The sequence below is a fragment of the Panulirus ornatus genome, chromosome 44 (assembly GCF_036320965.1).
Source record: "Panulirus ornatus isolate Po-2019 chromosome 44, ASM3632096v1, whole genome shotgun sequence".
Classification (NCBI taxonomy): domain Eukaryota; kingdom Metazoa; phylum Arthropoda; class Malacostraca; order Decapoda; family Palinuridae; genus Panulirus; species Panulirus ornatus.
Genome location: NC_092267.1, coordinates 6,767,240 through 6,782,392, shown reverse-complemented (window position 1 = coordinate 6,782,392; position 15,153 = coordinate 6,767,240). Strand labels below are relative to the sequence as shown.

Sequence of the window (15,153 nt, the reverse complement as noted above, 5' to 3'; positions counted from 1 at the left end):
TAGACTTTTGTCAAAAGTATATATGTTTGCATGTCTCTGGTTATTATAAAATGGTGTTTACTTCCCTCCACATATAAATTTCTCTTGTCAAATGTTAAACATGGAACTTCAGTGAGTGTGTCATCCCAGTCTTGTAAAGTATCATACAGGTATTTTTCTATATATAGAAGAGTATTGTAGGTGGTGATTTAACTTCTAGGGAAAATATAAAATATATCATATGTACCCATTTTCTATGCACATATTATTGTTTTACTCAGAAAATGGCCAACAGCAAATATTGCATCTAACATATCCATTCTATTTGAGGCAACTTAGGTGTTATTACCTGTCTGTGGTATGGCTGGGAATTCTTCACTCATGGGGCTGCATTTCTTGAACTTACTTTATCATCAGATGTCTGAAGTTTCTAAATATTCATAATTTCATCACTTATTTCACTCATCATACTCCACTCTGATATTAAAAATGTGTGTGTGTGTGTGTGTGTGCACATGTACACATTTGTGCATGCATGATTTCATCTGCTTGCACACTTATGTATGCACATCTTTGCATTTATGTATGCCTGCATACATATTTGAGAGTGCAAGTTGTGCCATATGTGCATTGTATACATACATATCCAACTTTTTCCTTAGAAACAATGTTACTATGTTAAAAGGTGGTTTAATAGGTTAGTAACAGTATTTGTTGACCAGCCATGTTAACCTGGTTCCCCCATGCTGTATGTGTGGGAATATTTTGCTAGACCCATGTGGTGAGCTTCTGGAGCACTTCCACTTTTAAGAACATGTAGCACACACCTTATTCCATTGTATTTGTTCATGAAAGTTCCTTGTCCAAGGTGTACACCATCAACTGTATTATATAGCCTCCAGCTGCTTGTTTGAAAACCACAGGGCCTCAGTGTCATCTATAAGTAGTGTACAGATATGCAATGAACAGAGTTTTACTTTTTTACTACTGTAGGCTAGATGAAGTATTTTTGCATACTGGCTAAGTGACCTCATGCATCATTCCATTTTAGGCTATATTCAGGCAGCACATGATAGCCAAGGAAAACACATGTTATTCTGTCAACAAATAAGCTCAAAATGTAGTGCAGATTTCTGTGTAAGCACCCATTTTATGAACCACTAGTCTGTATAGTGAGAGGATAAAAACAATAACTTGGCATCAGCCTATGTATAGGTCTTGAGTGCATTGTTAAGTATTTTATCATGAATGTCTTGTCTGACATACTTGTGTTACCTAAATATAGCCCCCTGTCTTTGATATGGCTTAAATCTACAGTGCTGTTCTAGTGGTTCTCATTGTAAAGCATTTATAAGTAAAAATTAGGCTTCTGTAGCTAAACTCTGAAACAACTGATGTTAATGAAAAGTGGTATGCTGTATACCAGTAAGGTTAGCTATAGTTGCCTATTCCAGTACAGTCATTGGGCATACTGAACAAAGGAATAGCTCTTTTATTACTCTGGAATTTACATGTGATAGGAAAATGCCTCCAATACGAGTGTACAGTCAGTATTGAGAATCAGAATTGACAGCACTTCCATAATTCCTATATTTGGGCCATACTTATGAAAGTTTGTTGTAATTTTTTCAATAATTGTTTGTATTTATGTTGACTGAAAAGTATATACTGTAAATAATATAATCGACATGGATTATGTAACTCGTAGACTTCTCTTGATCTATGCATGTTGTTTTTGAATTTAGGTGTTTCTTATTACGGTATGACAATAAGGAAAGGGGTAATTATTGTAGTGGTTCATGGAGTCGGTAAAACTGAGATATTCCTTATTGTGGCATCTCCTGTCAGTTAGATGTATAGCACAAACAGCTATACTTGAAAACTTAGATCTGCAGATCTCAAAGAAGCCTATTGTTTATGTTCAACAAACCAATTATAGATATTAATGTTTAACTTTTAAAGCCACTTTGCTAGGTTGACTAAAGAATTATACATCTGAAAATGTTTAAAGAGGTAAGATATGTTTTCTTACTGATGTTTTCTACAAAGAATGTGATTGTAGGCAATGAAAGCCTCATGGTCCAGAAAGGATTAGTAGATACCAGCTGTGCAGAAATTTTTTGCTCTCTTTACTCAGCAGCAAATGTGAGATACATCTCATGGCTGAGCCTGAAATGTTTTCCAAGCCTTATTGTACTAGCACTTATTTGCAAATTGCGTATTTACTTTGTCAAAGCCTCATGAATATTTATCTTTTCATACCGCAACTCAAGCGCTTCACTTGAACAGAGGACTTACCTTGTTTGACTACAGTTGTTTATCGTGGAATATTGATGTCTTATGCATTGTTATGGACTGAGGTACCTCATGGCAATAAATCTACATCTGCATTTCACTTTCTGTGCATTGAATATAATCTTTTCCATACTCCTGAATGGAAAGTCTCCCATATTTTATCATGAAGCTGTCTGGATGGACATCCATGACTAATCTGATCATACCCCAGAAAGACATTTGTGAAGGGCATTCATTCTATAAGTAGAATGTATGTGGGATGAAGCTTGTGTCTTTGAAAATATTGTCAACCTTAAGATGCTTAACATCTCACCCACCCTATGGTTCTCTTTTCATGGACAATTGTGGTGTGAAGTTTGTGGGGCAGAGAAGCCCTGAAGTTGACAGTTGCAATCTATTGGCAGTTTTGTATGTCTCACTAATTTATGATTTTTGGTTGCTGATGCTTAGGGTCAATGAATTGATTTGATAGAATATATAACAACTTGTGTGAAAATGCTTGGATGGGAGCATAAGCAATGCTGTTAGTTTATCCTCTCATGCCTCAATAAATGTCTTCCAGACTCGAGAGCTGTCTTAATCGTGGAGAGTTGTTGTACTGTTGTGGGTTTTCTTTCATTTTCAGATTGAGGTTTTGCTGGTATAATGATAGTGTGTTTCATTTACTGGGTTACATAGATTGAACCTCTTTAATCTGGCAACGTTGGGACCTGGCCATTGCCGGACCTCAGAAAATGCCAGAAAACAGAAATTGACCCCTTAGGGAACTCCTATGCAAATACATACCTGACCCCTATCCTTGCCAGCTAATTCCATATACATATTGCTGTGTTATCAAAGGTAGAACAAAACTTAAAACAGGAAATATTACAACCATTAATGCTTCCAAACAAGTTTTTCATTGTTATATCAGATTACATCAGAATTGCCCCAAGATGGAGACTGCAATATCTTGGGCATGAGTTTTTTGTGGCATACAGTGCCAATACAGGGCAGATTCATCAGCATTATACACTTGTTCTCGGGCTGTCTTCTGCTGCCACTAACTGTGCAGATTCATCCACAAACTTTGTCACAGCTTTATGACACGTAGTTAATGTAACAGACAACCATAGGTTAGTAGTTGGCTTTGGTCTACGCTAGTTACTATTGTTGTTTTATTGTTATCGTCAAGGAAGCCAGCTCGCACTGTGTCAGTCCCAGCCAGGCAGCCAGCTCGTACATACTCTCTCGCCCTGTACATATTGCTGTTGGTTGTAACTATGCTTTTCACCACACACACTATACTGAAATTCCACGTCTCCATTTGAATTTATGTAACCATCCTTGTGAATATCCACAGTCATAGTCTAGCTTTAGTTCTCTATGAAAAACTTTTTCCTGCTCAATAAGTATCTCTCCAGAAATGGTTACACCTTCATTACATGGGAAGTTAAACCACTTTATAAGTGCTCTGTCTGTTTCTGTACTTCTGGTACCTTTCAAAGTTTTCTGAGACTTTAAACTTTTCTAGCTTTCATTTTCAGCAGAAAAACTGAATATAAGAAATGAACAGGACTGTTAATTAATTCAGCTGCAGTGTAAACAGATTTTGGAGCCTAAGCGCTGCTAACAATGCCATAGCACTGCTAACAGCACCACCCTGGTGGCAGATCCACAGGCCATGGGAGTTCCTGGACCACAGAGTGCCGGATTAGAGAGGTACAACTTGTAACAGTTTTTCTAAAACATTTCAAAACTTGCAAAATATAATCAATTAGTTTTTATCTACTTGAGATTGTACATGTAATTTTTCAGCAAAGTTCATTTTGTGATCGTGAATAATAATGAAATATTTGATTTTCTTTAATCGTACATTTGTCATAGTCAAAAACTGAAAAATCAGCATTTCTGGCTTTTAAGGTCTTTTTCTGATATCTTAGTGTCAACAGCATTATGAATATCCTTAAGTATGCAAGTATGCTGACATATATTCAATGGAGGGGGTCTGCTGTGTGTTTTCCCAGTTATTCTTGAGCAGTTAACAATCATAAATTAATAGTTATCTTTCTTGTCTCTTTGGTAAAGGTTGTATATAACTATCTTGGCAACCAGTAATATTTATCTTTTGTCCCATTGATTTTATTGAACTTGGAATGGAGAAGATATAAGAAATTTGAATTCTTTAACGGTGAATAACAGTTTGTCAAATTGACAGTCTTTTTTATTTGGAACAGTGTTATAAACAATTAGCAGAGGTAACCTCATTCAGCCAGTATGGATGGATGAATGCTTGAATATATTTTGTTTTAAGAAACACCATTGTAGTACTAGCTAATTTAGGTTTGTTGGAGACCTGCACTGATCTCTGGATTTATTTCATCTCTTCATTTTTTTCTTTTGCCATTTTATGGTTTAGAAGTAGCTTGTTATTGTCACTGAGATAAAGGGTTTTAGTAGGAAAATGGAGGGATGTGATTTTCATTGTAAATTGTCGAGGCATTTCATTTTCTTGGAATAAACATTTCTCCAACAAAAATTCTACTTGATGATGTGTATACAATGCTAGTTAGTGTAATGCAGAGTAATTGCTTTGTTGGTGATATATCTCTGCATTGACAGTTTGTGAGTTGAGAAGTGCAGTTACTGCCCTCTTATCCCATTCTTATGAAAAAATTCCGCCCTCATCCCATTCTTAGATGATTAACTATTGGACCCCAAATAAGTCCACTGATTGGTTCAAGTATTGCAGTGGTAGGTGTAGCACTTGTGGACCAGTGCTGGCTCTGAGATATAGATTTCCAAGTGGCTCAGTCTTGCGGAATGCCATGTGTTAAGAGGGTGGGCATCTTTAAAAAGTCTTTTTGGTCATAAGTACTGTATATGTAATGTTCAATTAATACTTCCTGGACCATGAGAGGAGCAGTTCCCATGTTTGTATGTTTCAGTGCAGAAAATGAATATCTTTGTCAAACACTACCCTTTTACACTAACTGAGGTATTTTACTTGTGTGAAAAAGAAAGACTTCATATAGTTATAAATGTAGTACATATAAGGCACCAAAGCTATGGATACATATGGTGAAGAGTGTATAAAGAAGTTATTTTTGAGATAAGAAGAAACTTGGTAGATGTTCTTTCAGAATATACAAAATATGATTAGCATTTCTTAGCCACAAATATCATATTTCTTCCAAAATATAAAACCAAGGTTTTGAAAAGATAGGATTCATAAAACAAGGCAAAGTTTGTGTGAATGAGTTAGAATATACTTTGTTTTGAGAAGCACCACAAATTTAGTTGTGGCCAAGGCACTTATTCAAATGGCATTTTCACATACAACAGTTTTGAGTCTGTACTTGCTGTGGAAAGGTTTTAATATGAAGAATATTTTTAATGATAAAATGGGATTAGAAAAAATAATATTAAAAATGCTTAACTGCTGAGTAGCCCTATAGAAATTGTAATTTCATAAAAGGAAAACCAGTATGTGACAGGCCCTTTACATGATTATTTAGAAGCACGTAGTAAATTTCAAAATGTGTTTACATCCTTTTCTATATTGCACAAATTAAAGTTGATATGTAGGACAAACATAACTGTTTTCTACTTTAAAGCTTGTTTTGGACTTAGGGGATAATGTATTTATATTAAGGTTCATGTTACCTCTGGATGTATGTGTAAAGATTACCTCTTTGTGTTAATGTATTTTACACCTGTGAGGCCCCATTTGTTAGTTGGTTTTGCGCTCATTGTTTCTTGTCAGTTTCTTTTACTACTTCACCATATATCATTGCAGAACAGAATTTTCATACCTTTCCTGACTATTGATTGTTGACTTCTTAGTTGTTCAGTTCCTGTTTAATACAAGACCTCCTCAGTAATGACATTAACAGAATGATTTAGAAACCTGAAAATTGTAATTGCCCTACCCCTTTTCACTATTTCTTTATATATATATATTTATCTTTTCTGAAAACCCATACAGATCTTCACCTTAGCCTCCACAAGATAATGATCAGACATCCCTCCAGTTGCACCTCTCAGCACATTAACATCCAAAAGTCTCTCTTTCGCACGCCTGTCAATTAACACGTAAACCAATAACGCTCTCTGGCCATCTCTCCTACTTACATAAGTATACTTATGTATATCTCGCTTTTTAAACCAGGTATTCCCAATCATCAGTCCTTTTTCAGCACATAAATCTACAAGCTCTTCACCATTTCCATTTACAACACTGAACACCCCATGTATACCAATTATTCCCTCAACTGCCACATTACTCACCTTTGCATTCAAATCACCCATCACTATAACCCGGTCTCGTGCATCAAAACCACTAACACACTCATTCAGCTGCTCCCAAAACACTTGCCTCTCTTGATCTTTCTTCTCATGCCCAGGTGCATATGCACCAATAATCACCCACCTCTCTCCATCAACTTTCAGTTTTACCCATATTAATCGAGAATTTACTTTCTTACACTCTATCACATACTCCCACAACTCCTGTTTCAGGAGTATTGCTACTCCTTCCCTTGCTCTTGTCCTCTCACTAACCCCTGACTTTACTCCCCAGACATTCCCAAACCACTCTTCCCCTTTACCCTTGAGCTTCGTTTCACTCAGAGCCAAAACATCCAGGTTCCTTTCCTCAAACATACTACCTATGAAGAAGAGGGTGAAGAGGGTGGTGAGAGTAAGTGAGCTTGAGAAGGAGACCTGTGTGAGGAAGTACCAGGAGAGACTGAGTACAGAATGGAAAAAGGTGAGAACAATGGAAGCAAGGGGAGTGGGGGAGGAATGGGATGTATTTAGGGAATCAGTGATGGATTGCGCAAAAGATGCTTGTGGCATGAGAAGAGTGGGAGGTGGGTTGATTAGAAAGGGTAGTGAGTGGTGGGATGAAGAAGTAAGAGTATTAGTGAAAGAGAAGAGAGAGGCATTTGGACGATTTTTGCAGGGAAAAAATGCAATTGAGTGGGAGATGTATAAAAGAAAGAGACAGGAGGTCAAGAGAAAGGTGCAAGAGGTGAAAAAAAGGGCAAATGAGAGTTGGGGTGAGAGAGTATCATTAAATTTTAGGGAGAATAAAAAGATGTTCTGGAAGGAGGTAAATAAAGTGCGTAAGACAAGGGAGCAAATGGGAACTTCAGTGAAGGGCGCAAATGGGGAGGTGATAACAAGTAGTGGTGATGTGAGAAGGAGATGGAGTGAGTATTTTGAAGGTTTGTTGAATGTGTTTGATGATAGAGTGGCAGATATAGGGTGCTTTGGTCGAGGTGGTGTGCAAAGTGAGAGGGTTAGGGAAAATGATTTGGTAAACAGAGAAGAGGTAGTGAAAGCTTTGCGGAAGATGAAAGCCGGCAAGGCAGCAGGTTTGGATGGTATTGCAGTGGAATTTATTAAAAAAGGGGGTGACTGTATTGTTGACTGGTTGGTAAGGTTATTTAATGTATGTATGACTCATGGTGAGGTGCCTGAGGATTGGCGGAATGCGTGCATAGTGCCATTGTACAAAGGCAAAGGGGATAAGAGTGAGTGCTCAAATTACAGAGGTATAAGTTTGTTGAGTATTCCTGGTAAATTATATGGGAGGGTATTGATTGAGAGGGTGAAGGCATGTACAGAGCATCAGATTGGGGAAGAGCAGTGTGGTTTCAGAAGTGGTAGAGGATGTGTGGATCAGGTGTTTGCTTTGAAGAATGTATGTGAGAAATACTTAGAAAAGCAAATGGATTTGTATGTAGCATTTATGGATCTGGAGAAGGCATATGATAGAGTTGATAGAGATGCTCTGTGGAAGGTATTAAGAATATATGGTGTGGGAGGAAAGTTGTTAGAAGCAGTGAAAAGTTTTTATCGAGGATGTAAGGCATGTGTACGTGTAGGAAGAGAGGAAAGTGATTGGTTCTCAGTGAATGTAGGTTTGCGGCAGGGGTGTGTGATGTCTCCATGGTTGTTTAATTTGTTTATGGATGGGGTTGTTAGGGAGGTAAATGCAAGAGTTTTGGAAAGAGGGGCAAGTATGAAGTCTGTTGGGGATGAGAGAGCTTGGGAAGTGAGTCAGTTGTTGTTCGCTGATGATACAGCGCTGGTGGCTGATTCATGTGAGAAACTGCAGAAGCTGGTGACTGAGTTTGGTAAAGTGTGTGGAAGAAGAAAGTTAAGAGTAAATGTGAATAAGAGCAAGGTTATTAGGTACAGTAGGGTTGAGGGTCAAGTCAATTGGGAGGTGAGTTTGAATGGAGAAAAACTGGAGGAAGTGAAGTGTTTTAGATATCTGGGAGTGGATCTGGCAGCGGATGGAACCATGGAAGCGGAAGTGGATCATAGGGTGGGGGAGGGGGCGAAAATTCTGGGGGCCTTGAAGAATGTGTGGAAGTCGAGAACATTATCTCGGAAAGCAAAAATGGGTATGTTTGAAGGAATAGTGGTTCCAACAATGTTGTATGGTTGCGAGGCGTGGGCTATGGATAGAGTTGTGCGCAGGAGGATGGATGTGCTGGAAATGAGATGTTTGAGGACAATGTGTGGTGTGAGGTGGTTTGATCGAGTGAGTAACGTAAGGGTAAGAGAGATGTGTGGAAATAAAAAGAGCGTGGTTGAGAGAGCAGAAGAGGGTGTTTTGAAGTGGTTTGGGCACATGGAGAGAATGAGTGAGGAAAGATTGACCAAGAGGATATATGTGTCGGAGGTGGAGGGAACGAGGAGAAGAGGGAGACCAAATTGGAGGTGGAAAGATGGAGTGAAAAAGATTTTGTGTGATCGGGGCCTGAACATGCAGGAGGGTGAAAGGAGGGCAAGGAATAGAGTGAATTGGAGCGATGTGGTATACCGGGCTTGACGTGCTGTCAGTGGATTGAATCAAGGCATGTGAAACGTCTGGGGTAAACCATGGAAAGCTGTGTAGGTATGTATATTTGCGTGTGTGGACGTATGTATATACATGTGTATGGGGGTGGTTGGGCCATTTCTTTCGTTTGTTTCCTTGCGATACCTCGCAAACGCGGGAGACAGCGACAAAGTATAATAAATAAATAAAAATATATATATATATTTTTTTTTTCATACTATTCGCCACTTCACATGTTAGCGAGGTAGCGTTAAGAACAGAGGACTGAGCCTTTGAGGGAACATCCTCACTTGGCCCCCTTCTCTGTTCCTTCTTTTGGAAAACGAAAAACGAAAAGGAAGGATTTCCCACCCCTGCTCCCTTCCCTTTTAGTCACCTTCTACGACACGTAGGGTATACGTGGGAAGTATTCCTTCTTCCCTATCCCCTATTTATTTATCTATTCATTTATTTTTTTGTCGCTGTCTCCCGCGTTAGCGAGAGACAGCGTAAGAATGGCCCAACCCACCCACATACAACTGTATATACCTAAACGTCCACACATGCAAATATACATACCTATGCATCTTGACATATACATATATACACATGTACATAATTCATACTGTCTGCCTTTATTCATTCCCATCGCCACCCCGCAGTATATATGTATAAGAGAAGCAGGAGACCAAATTGGAGGTGGAAGGATGGAGTGAGAAAGATTTTGAGCGATCAGGACGTGAACGTACAGGAGGGCGAAAGGCGTGCAAGGAATAGAGTGAATTGAAACGACATGGTATGCTGGGGTCGACATGCTGTCAATGGATTGAACCAGGGCATGTGAAGTGTCTTGGGTAAACCATGGAAAGGTTTGTGGAGCCTGGATGTGGAAAGAGAGCTGTGGTTTCAGTGCATTACACATGACAGAGACTGAGTGTGAACGTATGTGGCCTTTGTTGTCTTTTCCTAGCACTACCTCATGCATGTGTGGGGGAGGGGGGTGCCATTTCATATGTTGTGCAGTGGCAATGAGAATGGATGAAGGCAGCAAGTATGAATATGTACTCAAGTAAATATGTCTATGTCTGTGTATGTATATGTATGTATACGTTGAAATGTATAGGTATGTATATGTGCATGTGTGGACGTTTATGTATACACATTTGTATGCGGGTGGCTTGGGCCATTCTTTCGTCAATTTCCTTACGCTACCTTGCTAACGCAGGAGACAGGGACTAAATATAATAATGATAATAATGTGAGTATGTAATAGATTGTAAGAAATTAAACTCTAGATTGATATGGGTAAAACTGAAAGTGGATGGAGAGAGATGGGCGATAATTGGTGCATATGCACCTGGGCATGAGAGGAAAGTGTTTTGGGAGTAGCTGAGTGAGTGTGTTAGTAGTTTTGATGCACTAGACCAGGTTATAGTGATGGGTGATTTGAATGCAAATTTTAGTGATGTGGCAGTTGAGGGAATAATTGGTGTACATGGGGTGTTCAGTGTTGTAAATGGAAATGGTGAAGAGCCTGTAGATTTGTGTGCTGAAAAAGGACTGGTGATTGGGAATGCCTGGTTTAAAAAGGGAGATATACATAAGTATATGTATGTAAGTAGGAGAGATGGTCAGAGAGCGTTATTGGATTACGTGTTAATTGATAGGCCTGTGAAAGAAAGACTTTTGGATGTTAATGTGCTGAGAGGTGCAACTGGAGGGATGTCTGATCAATATCTTGGGGAGGTGAAGGTGAAGATTTGTACAGGCTTTCAGAAAAGAAGAGAGAATGTTGGGGTGAAGAGAGTGGTGAGAGTAAGTTAGCTTGAGAAGGAGACTTGTGTGAGGAAGTACCAGGAGAGACTGAGTGCAGAATGGAAATAGGTGAGAGCAAAGGACATAAGGGGAGTGGGGGAGGAATGGGATGTATTTAGGGAAGCAGTGATGGCTTGTGCAAAAGATGCTTGTGGCATGAGAAGCGTGGAAGATGGGCTGATTAGAAAGTGTAGTGAGTGGTGGGATGAAGAAGTAAGATTATTAGTGAAAGAGAAGAGAGAGGCATTTGGACGAGTCTTGCAGGGAAATAGTGCAAATGACTGGGCAATGTATAAAAGAATGAGGCAGGAGGTTAAGAGAAAGGTGCAAGAGGTGAAAAAGAGGGCAAATGAGAGTTGGGGTGAGAGAGTATCATTAGATTTTAGGGAGCTTAAAAGATGTTTTGGAAGGAGGCAAGTAAAGTGTGTAAGACAAGAGCACTAATGCGAACATCGGTGAAGTGGGCTAATGGGGAGGTGATAACAAGTAGTGGTGATGTGAGAAAGAGAGGGAGTGAGTATTTTGAAGGTTTATTGAATGCGTTAGATGATAGAGTGGCAGATATAGGGTGTTTTGGTCGAGGTGGTTTGCGAAGTGAGAGGGTTTGGGAGAATGATTTGGTAAACAGAGGAGAGGTACGGAAAGCTTTGCAGAAGATGAAAACCAGCAAGGCAGCGGGTTTGGATGGTATTGCAGTGAAATTTATTTAAAAAGTGGGTGACTGTGTTGTTGACTGGTTGGTAAGGCAATTTAATGCATGTATGACTCATGGTGAGGTGCCTGAGGATTGGCGGAATGCATATATAGTGCCATTGTACAAAGGCAAAGGGGATAATTGTGAGTGCTCAAATTACAGAGGTATAAGTTTGTTGAGTATTCCCGGTAAATTATATGGGAGGGTATTGATTTAGAGGGTGAAGGCATGTACAGAGCATCAGATTGGGGAAGAGTAGTGTGGTTTCAGAAGTGGTAGAGGATGTGTGGATCAGGTGATTGCTTTGAAGAATGTATGTGAGAAATACTTAGAAAAACAAGTGGATTTGTATGTAGCACTTATGGATCGGCATAGAGATGATCTGTGGAAGGTATATAGAATATATGGTGTGGGAGGCAAGTTGTTAGAAGTAGTTTTAAGTTTTTATCGAGGATGTAAGGCATGAGTACGAGTAGGAAGAGAGGAAAGTGATTGGTACTCAGTGAATGTCGGTTTGCGGAAGGGGTGCGTGATGTCTCCATTCGTTTCATTTGTTTATGGATGGGGTTGTTAGGGAGGTGAATGCAAGAGTTTTGGAGAGAGGGGTAAGTATGCATTCTGTTGTGGATGAGAAGGCTTGGAAAGTGAGTCAGTTCTTGTTCGCTGATGATACAGCACTGGTGGTTGATTCAGGTGAAAAACTGCAGAAGGTGGTGAGTGACTTTGGTAAAGTGTGTGAAAGAAGAAAGTTGAGAGTAAATGTGAGAAAGAGCAAGGTTATTAGTTATAGTAGGGTTGAGGGACAAGTTAATTGGGAGGTAAGTTTGAATGGAGAAAAACTGGAGCAAGTGAAGTGTTTTAGATATCAGGGAGTGGATTTGGCAGAGGATGGAACCTTGGAAGTGGAAGTGAGTCACAGGGTTGGGGAGGGGGCGAAAGTTCTGGGAGCATTGAAAAATGCGTGGAAGGCGAGAACATTATCTCGGAAAGCAAAAATGGGTATATTTGAAGGAATAGTGGTTCCAACATTGTTATATGGTTGCAAGGCTTGGGCTATAGATAGAGTTGTGCAGAGGAGGGTGGATGTGTTGGAAATGAGATGTTTGAGGACAATATGTGGTGTGAGGTGGTTTGATCAAGTAAGTAATGAAAGGGTAAGAGAGATGTGTGGTAATAAAAAGAGTGTGGTTGAGAGAGCAGAAGAGGGTGTTTTGAAATGGTTTGGTCACATGGAGAGAATGAGTGAGGAAAGATTGACCAAGAGGATATATGTGTCAGAGGTGGAGGGAATGAGGAGAAGTGAGAGACCAAATTGGAGGTGAAAAGATGGAGTGAAAAAGATTTTGAGCGATCGGGGCCTGAACATGCAGGAGGGTGAAAGGTGTGCAATGAACAGAGTGCTGTCAATGGATTGAACCAGGGCATGTAAAGCGTCTGGGGTAAACCATGGAAAGTTTTGTAGGGCCTGGATGTGGAAAGGGAGCTGTGGTTTTGGTGCATTATACATGACAGCTAGAGACTGAATGCGAATGAATAAGGCCTTTTTGTCTTTTCCTGGCACTACCTCGCTGGGGGAGGGGGGTGTTGTTTCCTGTATGGCAGGGTGGTGATGGGACTGGATGAAGGCAGCAAGTATGAATTTGTACACATATATATGTCTGTGTATGCCAATGTATGTATATGTAGGTATGTGGATGGGTTGGGCGATTCCTCGTCTGTTTCCTTGTGCTACCACGCTGACAAGGGAGACGGCGATTAAGTATAATAAAATATATATGTATACATATTAGTTATATTTTTTAGTATACTTTGTCGCTGTCTCCCGCATTAGCGAGGTATGCAAGGAAACAGACGAAAGCCCCTTTCTAAGTCCAGGCTCCACAGACCTTTCCATGCTTTACCCCAGATGCTTCACATGCCGTGGTTCAATTCATTGACAGCACGTTGACCTCGGTATACCACATCATTCCAATTCACTCTATTCTGAGGACACCTTTTACCCTCCTGTATGTTCAACCACCGATCGCTCAAAATCACTACCTCATGAACGTGGGAGACGGCGATTAAGTATTATGTATATATGTATATGTTGATATATTTGTATATATATATATATATATATATATATATATATATATATATATATTGATATATATGTTGATATATTGATATATAGGTTTTTTCATACATATTCACCGTTTCCCACATCAGCAAGATAGCATTAAGAAAAGAGGACTGAGCCTTAGAGGGAATATCTTCACTTGGTCCTTTTTTCTGTTCCTTCTGGAAAATTAAACAACAGGAAGGGAGGATTTCCAGCTCCCCACTCCTTCCCCTTTTAGTCACCTTCTACGACAGGCAGGGAATGCGTGGGAAGTATTCTTTCTCCCCATGTTATTTCATGTGTGGCAGGGTGGTGATGGGGATGAATAAAGGCAGACAGTATGAATTATGTACATGTGTATATATGTATATGTCTGTGTGTGTATATATATGTATATGTTGCGATTTATAGGTATGTATATTTGCGTGTGTGGACGTGTATGTATATACATGTGTATGTGGGTGGGTTGGGCCATTATTTCGTCTGTTTCCTTGCGCTACCTCGCCAACGCGGGAGACACCGACAAAGCAGAATAATATATATATATATATATATATATATATATATATATATATATATATATATATATATATATATATTATTTATTTATTTATTTTGCTTTGTCGCTGTCTCCCGCAAGGAAACAGACGAAAGAAATGGCCCAACCCACCCCCACACACATGCACACACACACGTCCACACATGCAAATATACATACCCATACATCTCAATGTACACATATATATACACACACAGACACATACATATATACACATGCACACAATTCACACTGTCTGCCTTCATTCATTCCCATCGCCACCTCGCCACACATGGAATAACATCCCCTTCCCCCCTCATGTGTGTGAGGTAGCGCTAGGAAAAGACAACAAAGGCCCCATTCGTTTACACTCAGTCTCTAGCTGTCATGCAATAATGCCCGAACCACAGCTCCCTTTCCACATCCAGGCCCCACAGAACGTTCCATGGTTTACCCCAGACGCATTACATGCCCTGATTCAATCCATTGACAGCACGTCAACCCCGGTATACCACATCGATCCAATTCACTCTATTCCTTGCCCGCCTTTCACCCTCCTGCATGTTCAGGCCCCGATCACTCAAAATCTTTTTCACTCCATCTTTCCACCTCCAATTTGGTCTCCCACTTCTCCTCATTCCCTCCACCTCCGACACATATATCCTCTTGGTCAGTCTTTCCTCGCTCATTCTCTCCATGTGCCCAAACCATTTCAAAACACCCTCATCTGCTCTCTCAACCACGCTCTTTTTATTTCCACACATCTCTCTTACCCTTACATTACTTACTCGATCAAACCACCTCACACCATATATTGTCCTCAAACATCTCATTTCCAGCACATCCACCCTCCTGCGCACAAGTCTATCCATAGCCCACGCCTTGCAACCATACAGCATTGTTGGAACCAA

General features: G+C 39.8%; 1 protein-coding gene across 1 annotated transcript in view; it reads left to right on the top strand.

The window, feature by feature from the left end:
• LOC139762695 (uncharacterized) overlaps positions 1–15,153 on the top strand; it is a 124,210-nt gene that overhangs the window by 99,445 nt on the left and 9,612 nt on the right. Inside the window, exon 18 of the mRNA XM_071687662.1 lies at positions 3,854–3,975. The gene's annotated coding sequence lies outside the window, so the exon portion shown is untranslated. The remainder of the gene's footprint in view (positions 1–3,853; positions 3,976–15,153) is intronic.